At 30.4% G+C, this 17,376-nt stretch overlaps 1 protein-coding gene across 2 annotated transcripts in view; it reads left to right on the plus strand.

Annotated features, from left to right (window-relative positions):
* Window positions 1-15,735: 15,735 nt before the first annotated feature.
* LOC118199817 (uncharacterized) overlaps window positions 15,736-17,376 on the plus strand; it is a 458,327-nt gene continuing 456,686 nt past the window's right edge. The window contains exon 1 of one of the 2 annotated variants that reach the window (XR_015042679.1): window positions 15,736-16,315. The gene's annotated coding sequence lies outside the window, so the exon portion shown is untranslated. The remainder of the gene's footprint in view (window positions 16,316-17,376) is intronic. The other variant, XR_015042642.1, reaches the window with a different exon arrangement.

Below are 17,376 nucleotides of genomic sequence, written 5' to 3' on the forward strand. Positions count from 1 at the left end.
TTGCATTAGAACTAAAATTTAACAAAACTTAGCTACCACTATTTATAAGATAACAGAACTAAAAGTTTAAATATATTCAGTACAAAAGACAACGTTCAGCGTCTTACTAATCCAACTTCAACTATCTCGTTTTCTATGCCTTTCAAGCAGTAAATACAAAAATACTCACCAAAATCCGATCAACAAAGTGCGCACAACTCCAAAAATAAACAACTTACTCATGAGTCGCCACAGCCCTCTTAAATACAGATTCAATCACTATTTAAACACAGTCTAATGAGTATTCTAGTGAAGTTGAATAAAGGCATAAAAATTACAGGAAGGAATTAAAATAAACTTTTCAACTTAAATTTATAATTGCATCCGGAATTGCAGAACAATGAATCTAATTTCACAGAGGCTGCAGATCGAATATTTAAAACTTACGATATTACAGTTTCATGTAATTAAAAATTTTTATTCAAACTGGTAAATTAAAATAACTTTGCCGCAATTTCCTAAAATCTGTGTGCTTTTGCAAAAACTTTATGAACGAAAACCTGTAATGTATTGAAATAAAAAGCGTGTCTCAACATTATTTAGTTTATTTTTCCAGCTCATAATACATATCATACGCTTGAAATATAAATATGAAACAATTTATTCATCTACATCAATTTTTAACCAACTTTAATATTATATTACTCTTATCTCTGCTAATGTATTACATCTAATTGGGAACTAATGAATAATACGTTTATTATTGTTACAATAATAATCAAATACACAACTGTGCTCATGTAATAATAGCTCGTGTTTTAAAATTTATGTTTAATTCAGCAATAAATCATGCATTAAATTGCGTTATGTCATGTATTTGATGTTTGCTCTTCACTGAACGGATGTCATATCATAAGAAATACTAAAATCATATGTTCTAGCAGTTTTCAAGTATAATTAGCAACCATTTTGCCGGGTATATTTGTTTTATATGATAACTAAATGCGTTTATATCGGCTTCAATAGAGAGAAAGAAAAGATTTTCGTTTACTTGATAAAGTAATAGCTTTCTATATTTTTAATTCAGTAGATTTCGAGAATAAGAATCAACTGAACTTCGATGATTTATCGCTCAGCAGGTTATAATGCCTTTTAATGGAATCAGAATTTAATGAGACCATCACAGACGAGGCGTACTTCCATAAAAATGGGGCATGGATACTCTTCCTCTGAATTAAATAGCCGTTTACTGAATTAATATCTAATTTTAACTATAACTTACTCTCCGCAGTTATTCTGCAAAATAAAAATGGTCTTCCTTCATTTAAATGACAGCGAAAGTTACTACTTATTTGTAGAGGGGGTATCCTGTACTGAAATACATTTTGGACTTTTCTAATATATGTATTATTATTGTTGTTGTTATGACAATCGAAATTTTTTTTTTTTAAGTTAAAGTCCGATGCTCATCAGGAGTCATATTCGAATCTTATTGCATAGATAATAATTCATTTCAGCTGAAGGTTTCGTTACAATAAATATTCAAGTAAAGAAAGGCACGACAGTGCCTAATGTATAAGACCTCTGAACATTGATAATTCCTATTGGGTTTAAATAGCTGTTAACCCTTGATGATGGACGTGGACACATCGTAGCTCAACGGATAAGATCATAGGCTAGTAATTTTTGCCCCATGTCCGTCACTAACCAGTGAGAGTACGCTTTATGTTTATTTGCATACTGTTCACTTAAGAAACACTGCTGTGCTTCAAACCAGTGCTGCTGTATTTGTTGTGTCCTGAGTTAAACTGTTACGCAGCGTAATACAGTTCCACTTCATACTGGGAAAGCCCATCCATTATCTAGTACATTTTCTGTATGAGGTGTTTTCTTAATTCTACATCTGCTAAATGCTTACGAACTGTTGTTGGTGAACTTTACAGAATCTTTCTACTATTTGGCAGCTTGATAAGTAGTGCTTCGGTCTAATTTGCTCACTAATTACGCAAAGGTCAGCATATGAAATCCCAAATTTGTAGAAATACGTCGGCAAGGGTTCCTGTCCACTGATGTAACATGAGAATTGAAAAATGACGATCTTTTGGTGACCATTTACTTTTGCCATGTGGTAATGTGTTCATCTGTCTTGTTCTAACACGATGTTTCATTCTCGCCATAGCTGTGAGCTTTGCTGTTAAGTTGATAACTAAGATAAGCAAATGGTAGTGGAAAAAATGTATGAATATCGACGTTGTTGTTATTGGCACACTTTTTTTTCCTTTGGGAGCTTTTGAGTGATTTCATCGCTAGTGAAGTACATATGCACTCTTTCCCCAATGGATGCGATGCCGCTGCGATCTTCGTAGATCATGCTAGACTTCTGTTATTATTAATAATGTAAGCATGCTGTTGACGATAGCGTAAGCGATGAACACACTTTCCATGCAAATGATGCATATTTTCTCAAGCGATGAGGATATTTGATAATGATATATATGAATGTGATGTCAATAATGATGTATATTTTCTTAAGCGATATGTTTGAGAGTTCTAACAATTGTTATTGCCTTTGATTGGAAAACAGTGCTGTTAGAGATAAGGTATCCTTTCCATTAATAGGTAATCGTATTGGCATTTTTTAGAAGCACAAAGGATCTTCTGACATCATTGTTTGAGTTTATTCGCGTATAAAGTTATATCCACTTTAGAGACATATGTTAATTGCATGTGGACATTTACTCCTAGCACTTTTTATTGCAAGGTGGATATGAGTTTGTGATTGCTAAACATTTGTAGAGATTTTGGAAAGGACTCTTGTAATTAAAGGTTGCTATGGTGCCGATCTATGAGATTTTCTGGTACACTGTTTCCTTTGTCAGGACATTCGAAGAGGTCACTACCATAGTTCTATATACTTTCGCAGCCTTGGTGATGATTAGTATATCCTAGAAACAATATATATTCTAGATAATCGGAGAGAATGTTGAATGCCGCCACCGAGAAATAAAAATTATTTACTAACAAATACTCAAATTATAAAAAAAATGAAAATAAAAAATGACATTAATTTGAATTGAATATTGCTGCCCAAGTGCGGTTCCAGACTTATTTCAATAGATTTGGATTGCAGTACTCTGGCCATAAGAGACAAAATGTATGAGGGAATGGGTGACGCAGTTCACTTTGTCGAGGCTTGTCTAATGGCACTGAACACTAGATATACAATTAAAGATTTAGACAGAAACACTATTTTTAAATATTATGGAACAGCAATTGAATTTGCAAGACGCATTATGTATACTATCAGTAATAATAGATAGCACAGAGATTTAGATGTAGATTTATTTTTATACAGTTTTGTTTGAAGAACACCAGCTTCTTTGATTTTTTATTACATTAATTTCTTGTGCTGTGTTTAAGTCTTGTGGATCCAGGGATTGTTCCCCAGTTATATTTGTACTTATTAGTCCAAAGGGACTTTTTTCCTGAAGGACTATTATTTTCGTTTTGCGGTTTTGCGGTGGACCCTATAAAAGGTGTATCATATATGTATGTTTCTCGCATTGGGATAAAACCAACCATACCTTCAGCCATCAAATTTTGAAGAACGTAATCTTCTAGAAAATATGGTCAAATGGAAGCCCAAATTTGGAATTTGAAATTGGTTTTATTATCGATTTCATATTTTGTAACACTTTAACGAATTTTTGATTAACAAAGTCAAGGGTTTCAAAGCGAGCAATGGTAACACTGTACGAAAAAACATTTTTATCTCAAGCGCACGAGAGTGTGTATCGGAGATTCTGAAGCTTTGCTTATTTTAAAATTATTTTGCGATACTGCTGTTGAAATGAATTTTAAGGTTTACAGGTGAAGAACATGACATATAATAAATAAAGGTAACACACAAAACGCTAAAAAACACTCCTTTGGGGTAAAAAAATAAAAAAAAAATCATTGAACATATTCTAAAATCACACTAATTAGTGATTAACGCCAAATGACACCGTGACTGAAAATTTTCTGAAATGTGACTGCTCACCAGATATTAAAAAAAGAGGGAGTGAGAATCTTCTGTCCAAAGGAATAAAATAATTTCAACTGGCATATGTAAAATTAAATGACACTTTAATCTATGTTTTCAAAACATACGTAGTGCAACGAAAAAAAAATTCTGTCTTTTTTTTTTTTTTTTTTTGTACAGTGTTTCTATCGTTCGCTTTGAAATCGTTGAGTTTGTTAATAAAAGTTAGTTAAAGTTTTACAAAATATGAAGTAGGGCTTCTAGATGGCCCATATTAGAGTGGAGGACTACGTTATTCAAAATTTGATGTCTCTAGGTACCGTTGGTTTTTCGCAGTGGGAGAAACATACGTACATTTATGCAGATTCTTCATTATTTAATTTCTTTAAATATAATACAGGGCTCTAATATTTGGTGGCAACCATTTAAAAAGTGAACAGACATTTTATAGCGAACCAACGCAAAATGCCAAAGCAAAATTGCAAAATTACTAGTCCTTCAGGGCAAATTTCTCCTTTGGGCTAACAAAAACTTTTTTTTTTTTTAGTTTATCTGGTGAAACACATTCATAAAATGTATAATCGTCTTATTATACGAGAGCATGGTATGACGATGCATTGTTGAGATGTTCTTATTAAGGAAAATATTTTTTATTTATATATTTAAACGGCTTCCATCTGTTGAGTTGGCAAATGATAAATTAGCTTCATCAGACTTCTGAAAAATGTTTCAAAATACAAAATACTAGTAGCATATCTTCTTTCTACTGGAACATGTTATAACCAATTTTGAAACAAAACAGCGAAGCCTGAATCATTATTCCCTACGTAATGAAAAATGGTTTCATATGCAGTAATAATAATTAAGTAATTTATAATAATTAACTTTACATCTAAAAAGAATTTTTTTTGTGTGTGTATGTTTCTAAAATACTGAATATTCAACTTTTTCTGAATAAGAGAATTAAAATGTGATGAAAAAGAAAAGTGAAAGACAGAAAGTAATTTTCGGGTTGTATGCAATATTCATGCTATGAGAAATGCATTAATATTAAATGGTAATTAATATCCATCATCATTCATCGTGGTATTTAACATGTCTTAAAACTCATTAATTTTGGCTCAACATCTGATTAAAAGTTTCAGTTGACACCTAAATTAACATGAAATATCACTCTTCTACATTTTGATTGATTCATTCCTACTTTTGATTTTATACAAATACTTGAAGGTGTATGTATAATATAAAATCAAGGTGAACATCATGTTACGGTTGATAGAAGAGATGTTCCCTCAAAACCTTAACAACATAATATCCGAGGAAAGAAGCTTTAGAAAAGAAAAAAATATGAAAAATTAAATAAAATGTTAGAAAATGTTAAGGAATAAGAACCTAAATAAAAATGGAAAATAAATACCAAAGTTATAAAATGCGAAAGAAACTGTTAACTTTTATTCGGCAATATTTTTTTTAATTCCTCATTTTAATTATCTAGCTCCCCTTTCTGTCCCCAAAATAGAAACTATTTATAATATTGTTTCTAATAATTTTATGGACTGTTTCAAAATTAATTCGTTTCGTGCTTGCTTATGTAATTCTGCTGCAGTGCCTTCAGCTCTTATCCATTCAGATTAAAGAAATTTTTATTATATATCTATCACTTTGCTGATGAATACCCCTGTTTTCCTTTCCTTTCTTGTGGCAAACATGCATTGCTGCCAATTTCTGTGTATCATCCATTTTCGCAAGATGAGTTAATCTTTTAAAAAATTGTCTGGTGCATGTTACACCCCTAATGATGTGTGAATCAAATATTGCGTCTCCAAAATTTTTCTATCTAGTAGTAAAATTATGTTGAATTTGGCCATATTTGTCTGCAAGTCTATCGTTCCATCTACATATCTCTAAGTAATTATAACCCAGATAAACATTTCATTTTTAATAGCAACCTCTCCAATAATCGTGTTACACATACATGCAAATCATTTTTCCCATTTTATACATTATTATTATAATTATGTCTCATTATCGCGTTAGAGAATCAATAATCATTGAATACGTATTTAAACTTTAAATTATTTTATTGTTTTTAGTTTTTGTGTATACCAAAAGTGATTTTTTAGTTTGTGTTCAAGGACGCAAGAAAACGCGATTGTCCTTAAATCTTGAGCATCTACTAAAGGCGAATTATTTCCCCTTGAAAAGTCAGTTCTCTTTGGGCAAATAAACGATAATTTGAATATAAATTTAATTTTTATATTGTTTTCTACTGTAAAAAATGTTTTAAAAATTTTGTTTCCTTTAAAATATTTTACCTTACATACATATATATTTTCAGGTAAACTTTAATAGCATTTTTGGGTTACTAATCATCAGTCCGATTTGACTTTTATTTTCCACGTCTAAATTAGTTGAGTTGCATATTAATTTAATTTAATTTATTTAAATTAAAATAATATTGAAATCATGTTCCTAGGAGGTATTATTTAAATTCTAATATTAAATATACATACACACACAGACATATATGTATATTTTCACCCAGGTTATGAAATCTTAATTGATGTATATAAATTTCAATTGTTTTGACGTGAAACTGCGTTTTCGGAGAAAATTATATGGCAAAATAATTGAGAAAATGGAGTTTTTAGATATGAATTAACTAATTTTTAAGAATGATACATTCAACTGCTTGATTGTCTGTAAAAATTTACAGCAATTGACCAATGTTATGAAAATGAGAGCATAGCAGAGTTCATAGCGAACCCATAAATGATGCTGTATGAATCTGTGTATGCGTATAAGGCTTGCTCTGTTAACGAAAATAAAGTAATGTGCTCAAATCAGTAATAAAGTAATGTGCTCAATTAAATTTAATAATTGCTGATTCAATAATTAATTAATTAATAATGTAATAATTATATTAGTTAAAATTAATACGAAAAAATATGATAGTTAAAATTAATGAGTAATTATATGCAAAAGTAGAATATGTTAAGATAAACATTGAAAGCTCTTACCTTAAGAAAAAATATTAATTCTTTTCATATATAATTATTATTTTTACTTATTTATTATGTATAATGGAGTGTGCTTTTAATTTTTTTTAAATATAATGGAACGATTGGCCAGCTATATTTATAAGGAATGGAGGCTTTTATAAATAACTTACGTATCACTCTCTTAACAAATGGTAATTTAATACACCAACTAGTTAATACGGATTTTCCCAATATATGGATATGTTTGAATTTGAAGAAAGTTGTAGGTCTTCCAGTTTTGTGTAAAATAAGAAAATTAGACATGTTATAATAATAATAATAATAATAATAATAATAATAATAATAATAATAATAATAATAATAACCATAATTGAAGTTATATTGTTACAAATGACGCTAAAATACAAGCAATTATAATGAAGATTAGTTACAAAATTTTAAAATTTGTTGTAACTATTTGAAATAAGTAATGGTATTCAAAATTTCTATATTTGTTATAATGTGTAAAAAGTTTTTAAAAGCCTTCCCTAAACATATATGATTGTAAAATCAATATGTTGAGGGAATTTGTTTCAATTTTAGAATCAACATATAAGCTTCTGAAATCTAATTGTGACAAATTATTATCAAATTCGATTCTCTCTCAATCTGGCTTCTTTTTTGTCTAAACGTTGTTTTTAAAATTATTATTGTAAGGTAATATAAAATTTTATTCACTAAATTTGTAAGATCTAGCTTGAGTATACAAGTTATTCGTCTTAATTTGAATTTGAATTTTTGTATGTTTGTTTTTATTTCAGTTGTGTAATTTGAAGAATTCTGTAGCCATACTTCATAATTAATAACTTCGATATATTTATACAATGCTAAAAGCCAGTTACCCTGTATAAAGATCGGGGGTTTTAATAGTGCTGTTCCATTTAAGCATCCCACAGTCATCAGCATGTAGTTATGTTGATACGCTTTGAAAGGACATGATCATTTTTATCAAAATTTTAGTTTTATTATATTATATTTTATTAGTTTTCAACGTTAATAATTTCTAAAATCCATTTTGCATTGCTTTAAAATAAGAAAATGTGTATTGTTATAATTAATTTTAATAGAATTTCATGAATATGTAAAAGAAAGATTTTGGTTTTATATTGACTCCAACTGTTTTTACAAATGATTTTTAAGACAAGTACTGCGAAAATCACAATAGGATATTCAAGTAATTATTTTCAAAATTGTGAACTTTTCCAATTATTCATTGAAATAATTAGGACAGATTTTACAATATTTCCAAATGAAAATGAATTTGCAAACATTTAAGCTTGGACGGAAAATTACATTAGAACTTTAAATTTTGATTACATTGGTCAAAAATGCAATACTCAAAATTTAGATCAGAATTTTAATATTTTTCACAAAATCATGTTTCTTTTGTTGTGCTAACTCTTTAATGGTTTTTTTTTCTCTGAAAGGGCTTTTCTATCGCTAAGCGTTTTTCTCTTTGAAGAAGGTAATATGTAAGATATAAATTATGCAACTCAAATTATTAATTTTAATTTGGCAATAGTTCATTTTGTTCCCTATTTTAATTTGGATATATCCCCTTTCTGTTCTAAATTGTTTGTAATCATCTTTTTGGACTGTGCCTTTCCGAATTCGTTTGTTTGTGTTTGCTTATGCAATCATCGTGTAGTTCGTATCCAATCGCCGATCCAGAACTTAAACAAAGAAATCAAACCTACAAATATCAGTGCTACTAATGCGCAGCCCTTTCCCGCTGTTTCGCTTTGTTTCTACTAACCACCCATAGTTTGCTTTCCACTTCGTTCTTTGTTTATTATTTGCGAAGTTACCTTCTACCTTCAAGTCATCTATTGAATGATTTTTCACACAGCTTACGAAATTTTAACTGGTGTATAGAAATTTTAATTGTTTTTGTTCTGAAACTACATTTTTTTGAGAAAATTATGCGGCAAAATATTTGGTAAAATAGTGCCTTTAGAAAGGAACTGAACTAATTTTAAAGCATAATACCCACAATTTATTGAAATAGTTTACTTTTCGGAAAGAAACGCTAGAGCTTTTTCTATCTTTATGTAAGGTGGTGGTGTATTGAGAATACTGCAAAGCACACTAGGGCTATCTGCCTAAGGGGAGGGATGCCTTCGTGGAGGAATTTTTAATCGAAACTGGCTCGTATACACGTTACACATGGGGAAAACCACGAAAACGCCCATGCAGCCAGCCCGTTCGCGGGATTCGAACCTCGGACCGAACTACCAGTGTTCAGCGATTTTACCGCTCGGCCGCTGGTGGGCATCGATGTAAAGAATAGAAAGAAAACGAAATGATTACTTACTATAATTAATATAAGGAGAAAATGGTACACGTCTCAAATACATTCTTGTGAACATAACGAACTACGTTTACAAAACACGGTTACTTACCATCACTGCATTTAGGTCATTTGTTTTTGTGGCGTCCATTAATTACTGCTTTGTAGATGAATGAATTACAGACATTTTATGTTCTCCATTACAGGAATGAGTATTAATGAGCTGTTAATTAAGCGTATTAACGTTTCATTTGTTTATTACCACTCTACTTTCGCAACTTTTGTGCAAAAATAATATGGACTGTTATTTATTGGCAGCGATTAAACAAATTAACATACAGGCATATTTTCCTGCCGAACTAATTAGAAAACAATTACTTTACTTCCTCAGTACAGAAAAATGCTAATTTAAAAAAAATTCTAAGGTTATGTTATTTATTGTGTTTATATAGCTATAAAAACGTGATAGACATGTTAAATAATCAAATATAATTATTTGTGAAATACACCTGCATATAAAACACTTAGCAGCTTTATGGCTTTCATATATATATGCCAAATCAAATTTTAGTCAAGCCTGCAGCGAAAAATGAAAGAAAGGGAATTAAATCATTATTTGTCTAGAAAATTATCTTAATTCAGATTTCTGCAGCTGTTTTGCAGATGAGTAATTGCATTAAAATATTAACCAAGTTTTGCAATAGTATACCGATAAAAAGGAAAATAGAATCTATGATTTGCATTCTAAAGGATTAGTCTGACTGGTTAATCAAGTAACGAAAAAAAAAAAAAAAAAAAAAGGTTTGCTTTAAATTGTTGTATAAACAAACATTTTGTTGACTTCCGCAATGAGAAAGCGAGATTGCTATCGTTTTGCATAAGCAACTTAGGTTATTCAGTATTCTTGATTAGTATAATATGCGTTGCTGAAATTTAAATTATTTTATATATGTAGTAGGTCCAATCTACCTTATTTATGTGTTTTCGTTTTTTTAAACATTTAAATATCTTAAAATGTCTGTAACTAATATACCAATTTATCAAGCTAATTATTAATTTAGGTTAATGTGAAACTAATACCACTTAGAGAATGGATTTCAATATTCGGCAGATTTGATTCCTATGGCCATCGCAGGAAACATGTTTATCACATATCGACCAATTGTTTTCTGCTTATTTATTATTATAATAATTTCCTGTTGAACAGCTGCTCCGTTTTAGCTGCAGCTCCATGGATAAAGTGCCTATCGGCGAACTCCGCGTTCATGTAGCAACACATAGTGCTCGAAATCTGCACGTAGAATCGATGATCCAAGCCAAAAGAACACATTTATATATCGTACAACAGCGATCTGTGTCACATCAACGCACCATTTCTGCACATAAATATACCATTACGAAATCTGCTTATTTCCAGTCTTTCTACCTGTTTTAACACTTTTGCTAGATATTTTTAATCACCCAGTATAGATGATTGATTATGAAAGGAAAAATCTACAATTTTTCGACAACTAAATAGCATGCTTAGTTTCTTAACCTGAGATGGGAATGGTTCTGGTATCCTTCTCCATGTTTATCAGGAGGGTTAATGGAAAAGGGATATATCTTTATTACAAGACAATCACCTTACAGTCAAGAGTTATTCTTCAGCCATCCAAAAAGTAATTTATTCTTTACTGATCATTATATAACTGCGATTTTCGAATTGTTATAGAGTATGTAATATTACATAATGTGAAAATTTAATTAGAAATTTTAAGATACATTATTTTGTTTTTATTTCATATCGTAACGTTCGGACTGATCAGAAACACTTGTAGATTTTGAAAAATTGTGATTGGTTAAATAAAATTTATTATTCATATTTATGTCAATAAAAGTTTTTATCCAACAAAAGACGATTGTTGCTATCAGTAAGAATGTATCCAGATTGCTGAAAAGCACCATTTGTAACACTAATCATTGATTACAACTCAGCCTTCTCGAAAGTTTCTTATACCCGTTTCATGACGATTTTTTTTCATCATTTTTAATAAAGAATGACCAGCATTAACAGATACAAACATAACTTGAATCGACACGCTATTCATTCTTACAATTGTTTTATCAAAATGTAAATGTTTTCCTTTTCGTTCCATAGTACTTTTGAATCCATAGAATACGTTATTTAGTTTTTTGCACCTATTCCCATTAATACAAAGTAAAATCCTATTTTTACGTTTCCTCAGTTTACACGTTCTAATACTTGCCGTAATAATTAAACTCCTATAATACAGATTATGCTCAGGTTGTCGCGTTTAATCTTTTACTGGAGGCTGGGACATACATACCCTACATATTCACCACACTGCATAAGGCTCAAAGAAATGTAGTTTACAACGGAAATTTAAAATTTTTTACTTAATGGCGGATCAGAAAATGACATATGGTGTTGATTTGTTTTTTTTTTCTTCCTTGCTGACTAAATACTTGACTAAATGGCTTCAGAACATAAAAAAATAGTCTCTATAGCCCAAGTGAAAAGGTTAAGTCGCAGTGTCCCGGGACTCGCTAAGGATATTCCTAGGATTTAGGTTATCAGCTATCCTGATGATGTTTCGTAATTTAACATCCTGAGAATATCTTGTATAAGTTACTATCTGCCCGAATCTGTGCAGGTGCTTTTAAGATGTTGATTCTGAGATGTTTTAAAGACTTCGTCATTTAACATCTTGGGGACACTCGCACTGCATTTTCCTGAGAAATTCCGTCACCAAACATTTTGATGATGTTTATTTTCAGCTCCTTCAAAGATAGTGAGTTTTCGAATTTACTTGAAGATGTTTTGAGAACATGCTGTAACGTGACTCAAGTAGTATTCTTTATAATAATTTACATATCTTGTACTCTCTCGAGGTGGCTTCTCTAGGATATCCTAGAGATACACTGGAATGTGGCATTAAGCGCTCAAGAAAATGTGCTTAAAAAGTTAGTAATGGTGGTGGAGTATTCCAGAATATCCTGAAGATATGCGCTCATATCAGCGCATCATCACGATACTTTCAGAATATCATGAGAATGTCTTGCGCTATGTAGATAAGACCCAAAATTTGTCCATTGGAATCTCCATTTTAATTTTTCCTGTTTACTTCTGTATCCAAGTACTTTAATTTCCCATTTCATTTTTTTAAAAATTTTTTCACTTAACATAATTTTAGCTCTTTTTCTATATAGTCTAAAATAGTTTAGTAATTTAGCAATTCATCATGAAATGATAATCATGACTTTCTAATATTTAATTCATATTGCATATTCATATGCAGAACACATAACATTTAGCAATCAACGATAATATAACGCTTCAAATCTGGAATTTACCACTGCATATGAACTGAAACATATTAGATGAGAAACAGATACTCAAAATCTGTTCCTAAGTATCATTATACATAACTAGTTAGATGAGAAACAGATACTCAAAATCTGTTCCTAAGTATCATTATACATAACTAGTTATAAAGTCATGTATATTTAGCTTATTTGAATAAATTCCAATTTCTCAGGAGGTTAAGAATTACAATAATTTTATCTCCTAAATAAAGCATGAGCTACTTTTCTGGCACTTTATGTTTTAAAAATATAGCTCCAAAAAGAATCATGATTATTACATTGTGGGTTATTTAGGATTTTTCTTTAGCTAAATTCATCTACAAACTGAACAATTGCTAAGCTGTATACTAGTTTTCCATAGTGCTACAACTCCTAAATATTGAGTAAAGAAAGAAGCTTATATATTGTTCAAACAGGACGTTTTTCTAATGCAATATTTCAAACAACATTGGCTTCAATTTTGTCAAAGCTTCATCTAAACAGAGAATGAAAATACCTCAATATGAAACAACCTTTGGACCAAAAAATAGTACAATTAATTTTTTATTTTAGAAGGAACTTCCACTTTTAGAAGATTAATGGAACTATGATAATTTCTTTTCTGACATTTTACTCATAGCTTATCAATCGGATTTATCTACATATTCCATTCAATCATTTATTCGCGTATCATTTTTGTTGCATTTCCCTATTCAGTGCTGATCAATCAAACTCCTACAATTAAATTGGGCTTAATATTAGCAATTTGAATAAGAATCTGATTTGGTTGAGGAAATTATTCATTATAAATAGCTAAATTAAGTTATTAACGTGATTGATTTCATACTGATCTGTTGCATGCGTGCTCAGATAGTTGATTTGACTGTAAAGCAAATCTTACTACAATCTGAGTTCGTTCTTTAAGTAAAAGGTAAGAAAAGCAATAAACTATGTTTAGTTTTAGTTAGCATCATTGCCTTTCACAAATTCTGCATTTTGAAAGTCATAAATCTCTGTCCTATCGTTTTACGAATACTGATTTTAATTTCAAGTTTAATTGCTATTTGTAGAAACTGGGATAGGTTAGGTTAAAGAAGAGTAAAATTGCTAATTTTTGTTGTTGTACGAATATTAAGTGCAATTTCTTTTTATTGAAAAGCACTCTCGTATTCCCACTGGGCGAAACCAGAATATCTATTCTGTAATCGTTTTGTGGTTTTGGTATTCTGCTTATCGGATTTCCTCTCTGCCATGCATGCAACACTCTCTTGCGAATGGTGTCTACGTTTTGAAGGAAACTATGAAAAATAATGGAAATGTTTAAACAAATGTTTTCCTATTACTTCATAACTATACGAAAAAAGTGTCCAATTAGTCAGATAACCAGGTACTTTCGTAACTTCAACCATACCATAGTTATTAAATATGCCAGATTATTTGACTAAAATTGCATAATGCCGAAAAATGACTTTTTTCGCTTTACTAAATTTATTGAGAAATAAACAATTACTAAATAATACTTTCGCAAGCATATTTAAAGATTAAATTGTAGAGAAATTATGATTTTTTGGGAAGCAGTCAAGATGAAAAACAAGCAATCGTCTTCGCCGGGAATCGAATCACGGACCTCTAGAATACCGGCCCAGGTTGAAGAACCACTACACCACAAAGGCACGTTACGAAGGAGGAAGAAATACCTTATAAATCATTTAGTAAATACATTTATTCGTAGTTTAATGCTATTAATCAGTTTTTGCTAACACCAGTGCGTCCAATTTTGCATAGATTCCACCTTTTTTCAATCATTGCACAGAGTAAGAATATGCATCAGTTCTTCTGTACTACATACTTTTAACTGCGTAATGAATTTCACAAATACAATAATCATTCCACCAGCCCCACGATCACCATCTTGACTGAATAATCTTCGTCTTTTTTCTTTTACGCTCGCTACTAAAAAAATTAAATTATGATGTTGCAATATCGTAGCTAAATTAGAGTTCCTTGAGAGCTAGAATATTGAAGAACCTTTTATTCGAACTCAAAAAAAGTTAACAGATGGCTCCTTTTTGGGCTGACAATAAGCATCCATTTGGGCTTTAACTCAAAATAGAAAATATTAAACCAGTCTAATACTAAATTAAAGTAACCAGCTGAAGCTGCACAGAATCAACTAACAGAGTTGGTCCTTATTTAAAGAATAAAGCAGGGGGATTCATTTGAAATTTTGCAATCCGTACAGTTATATTATACATATAATGCAATTTAGAAAGTAAAAATGAGGATGATTTTTTTAAAAAACGTGTCTTAATTCAATTTATATTTCAGAAGTAACATTAATGCTTGTAACGATGCAAGATATTTTAAGGGGACAAGGAATCATATGCTCTTCAGAAACGATTTTTGGCCTTGTCTATAATATGATTTTTTTAAGATTCTGTACAATTTACATCTTCTTTAATGCACATTATATTAAAACTTAAATGTATTTCTATCTATTGCAAGTAATCTTAGTATGTCAGTAAATTATCTCTGCATCCTACTTTTGAGGCTAGTGGTCTATACTCTAATAGCTATATTATTCCTTTCCTTATTATGAAAGATTTATATTCAAAACAAAATTTACTGGAGGGGGGTATATGCTAAATATTATTACCACCCATACTCCTTTTTAAAAGTTCCTTCGTTGTAATTCAAAATCAGTTTTCTTAAAAGTCAATTTTCTTTCAACTGAAACACAAACTTCATCATTTAGGCTTGAAAGCTTTGAAGATGATTATCAAGTTACGAAGGTGTCTCTTTTAGGTTTCTCAAGATTGAGTCTTATAGTATGTGAATGTCTAATTTAAATATCCTTCGATGATAAGGAAGAACCCCTGGAGAGTGCTTGAGTAAACAAGAATTACGTTGGATTTACTCAATACAATCTTTATTGCAGATCTTGTTACGCTACTTTGGTAAAATAATTGCAGTACTCTTCTCATAGGCAACCCTTCTCTTGGTTTTCTCCTTATTAGTTTCTGCATCATCATAAGGTTCTCTTTTTAAAACCCTAAGGTATTTTAGATGAAACTGTTGCATCCGAGTATGCTCTTCTAATGCTTTGGGGTGTAAGTAATTCTCTTTTCTCCAAAACGGAAACAAATTTCTAAGTCTTGATATGAAAACCAAAGCATTGCTAAACCCTTTGGTCATTTCTTCTTAATCTCTTCATCTCTGTGGGTGACTCTGCCTGTGCAATGATTCAACTACATCCCATTAAAATTTTTTCCCTTCCTTTGGATTATTGTCATGGAACTCACCATATACAGTTTTATGTGTCGCGGCTGAAAGACAAACACAAGATGATCTTGCTTGGTTCAGAGAAATATATAGTGGAAAAGAGAAACGTATTTTACAATCAGAACTTAATACCATTCCAAAAATACTATGTGTTTCAAAAAGAGTGGTAACCTCAATACCTTTTATGAGCTATTGTCTAGCCACTTCAGGAATGAAATACATTTGATTTCTGTTACTGTAGTTCATCCATACAATTCAGCTGGTAATTTTATTTCACTCTTTGGAGAGTTCTTTAAATGAAGCATAATTTAGCTGTCTTCGTAAACAGGGTAGACTTTCAGCTGCATCATGGTAAGTACCTACATAATCATACTGCTTTTACAATAAAATTGTTGATAAGTTATAAAAATGAGCTTTGTAATGCAATTTTTTGTTTCTAAACATCTTTGAATTAAATGGTTTGCCTCTGTAATCTACTAAGCAGTAGACTAAGTAAGGACTATAATGTAAGCTAAATAATAATATAATATAATATAAGTGTATCAAATTTATTTTCAACATATCGATATTTTCAGTCCCAATATATTTTATCGTAAATTTAATTGCATCGGTATAAAGAGGGTATTTTTAATATATCTAGTAGCTAAGCAATTAGATGCAAAAGATTTGTAAAATGATGGTTTTCATTATAATGATATGAGAAAACTTGATAGTTTTAGAGTTGAAGTTGATGCTTAGATTTCAGAATTTTCTCCTCAGTTTAGACGAACCAACGATTAAGAAAAAACACAGACGCTTAAATTAGAATATGGTTTTTATATCAAATAAAACAAACGTTCTATTTTTCCCTTATTTCAAGACATTTATTGTAAGTTCTATTAAAATACGTAAGAAATTTTATAAAAGAATAGTAGCATAACTGTTTGACTATGTAAAATAAAATGCTTCTACTACTAGCACTATTAGCAATGTTCATTTGAAATCAAATAGCTAAGCAAAATTTTAAAATGCGAAATAGAAAAAAAATTAAAGTGTGGTTTAAATAGCTTCATAACATTCAATACAAAAACAGCTGTAAATTCAAATTAAGGAATAGATTTTCTACTTCCTTGGTACGAAGTAAAGGAAGTATTATAATGGCGAAAAATTGGGGGTATCATATTCAACAGCAATATCCATTCTGACTGTTCCCGAATCCATTTTTCCCGAAACGCATTGTAAAATGGATTGAAAATAGATTTCTTTCGTGACATATGCACGTTAAGGCGTAGAACATTGAAATTTTGTAAATGGAATTGTTATGACATCTAGTTGTGCATCTCTCTTTTTTATTGTAATTTACAATACTAGAAGTATATAAATACCCACCCCTTCCCCAGCATTTATTTTTTCAATCATTTGTCTTAGTCATA

This window comes from Stegodyphus dumicola, chromosome 8, assembly GCF_044657685.1.
Source record: "Stegodyphus dumicola isolate Sdum_Otavi_A_Nest chromosome 8, ASM4465768v1".
Taxonomy (NCBI): Eukaryota; Metazoa; Arthropoda; class Arachnida; order Araneae; family Eresidae; genus Stegodyphus; species Stegodyphus dumicola.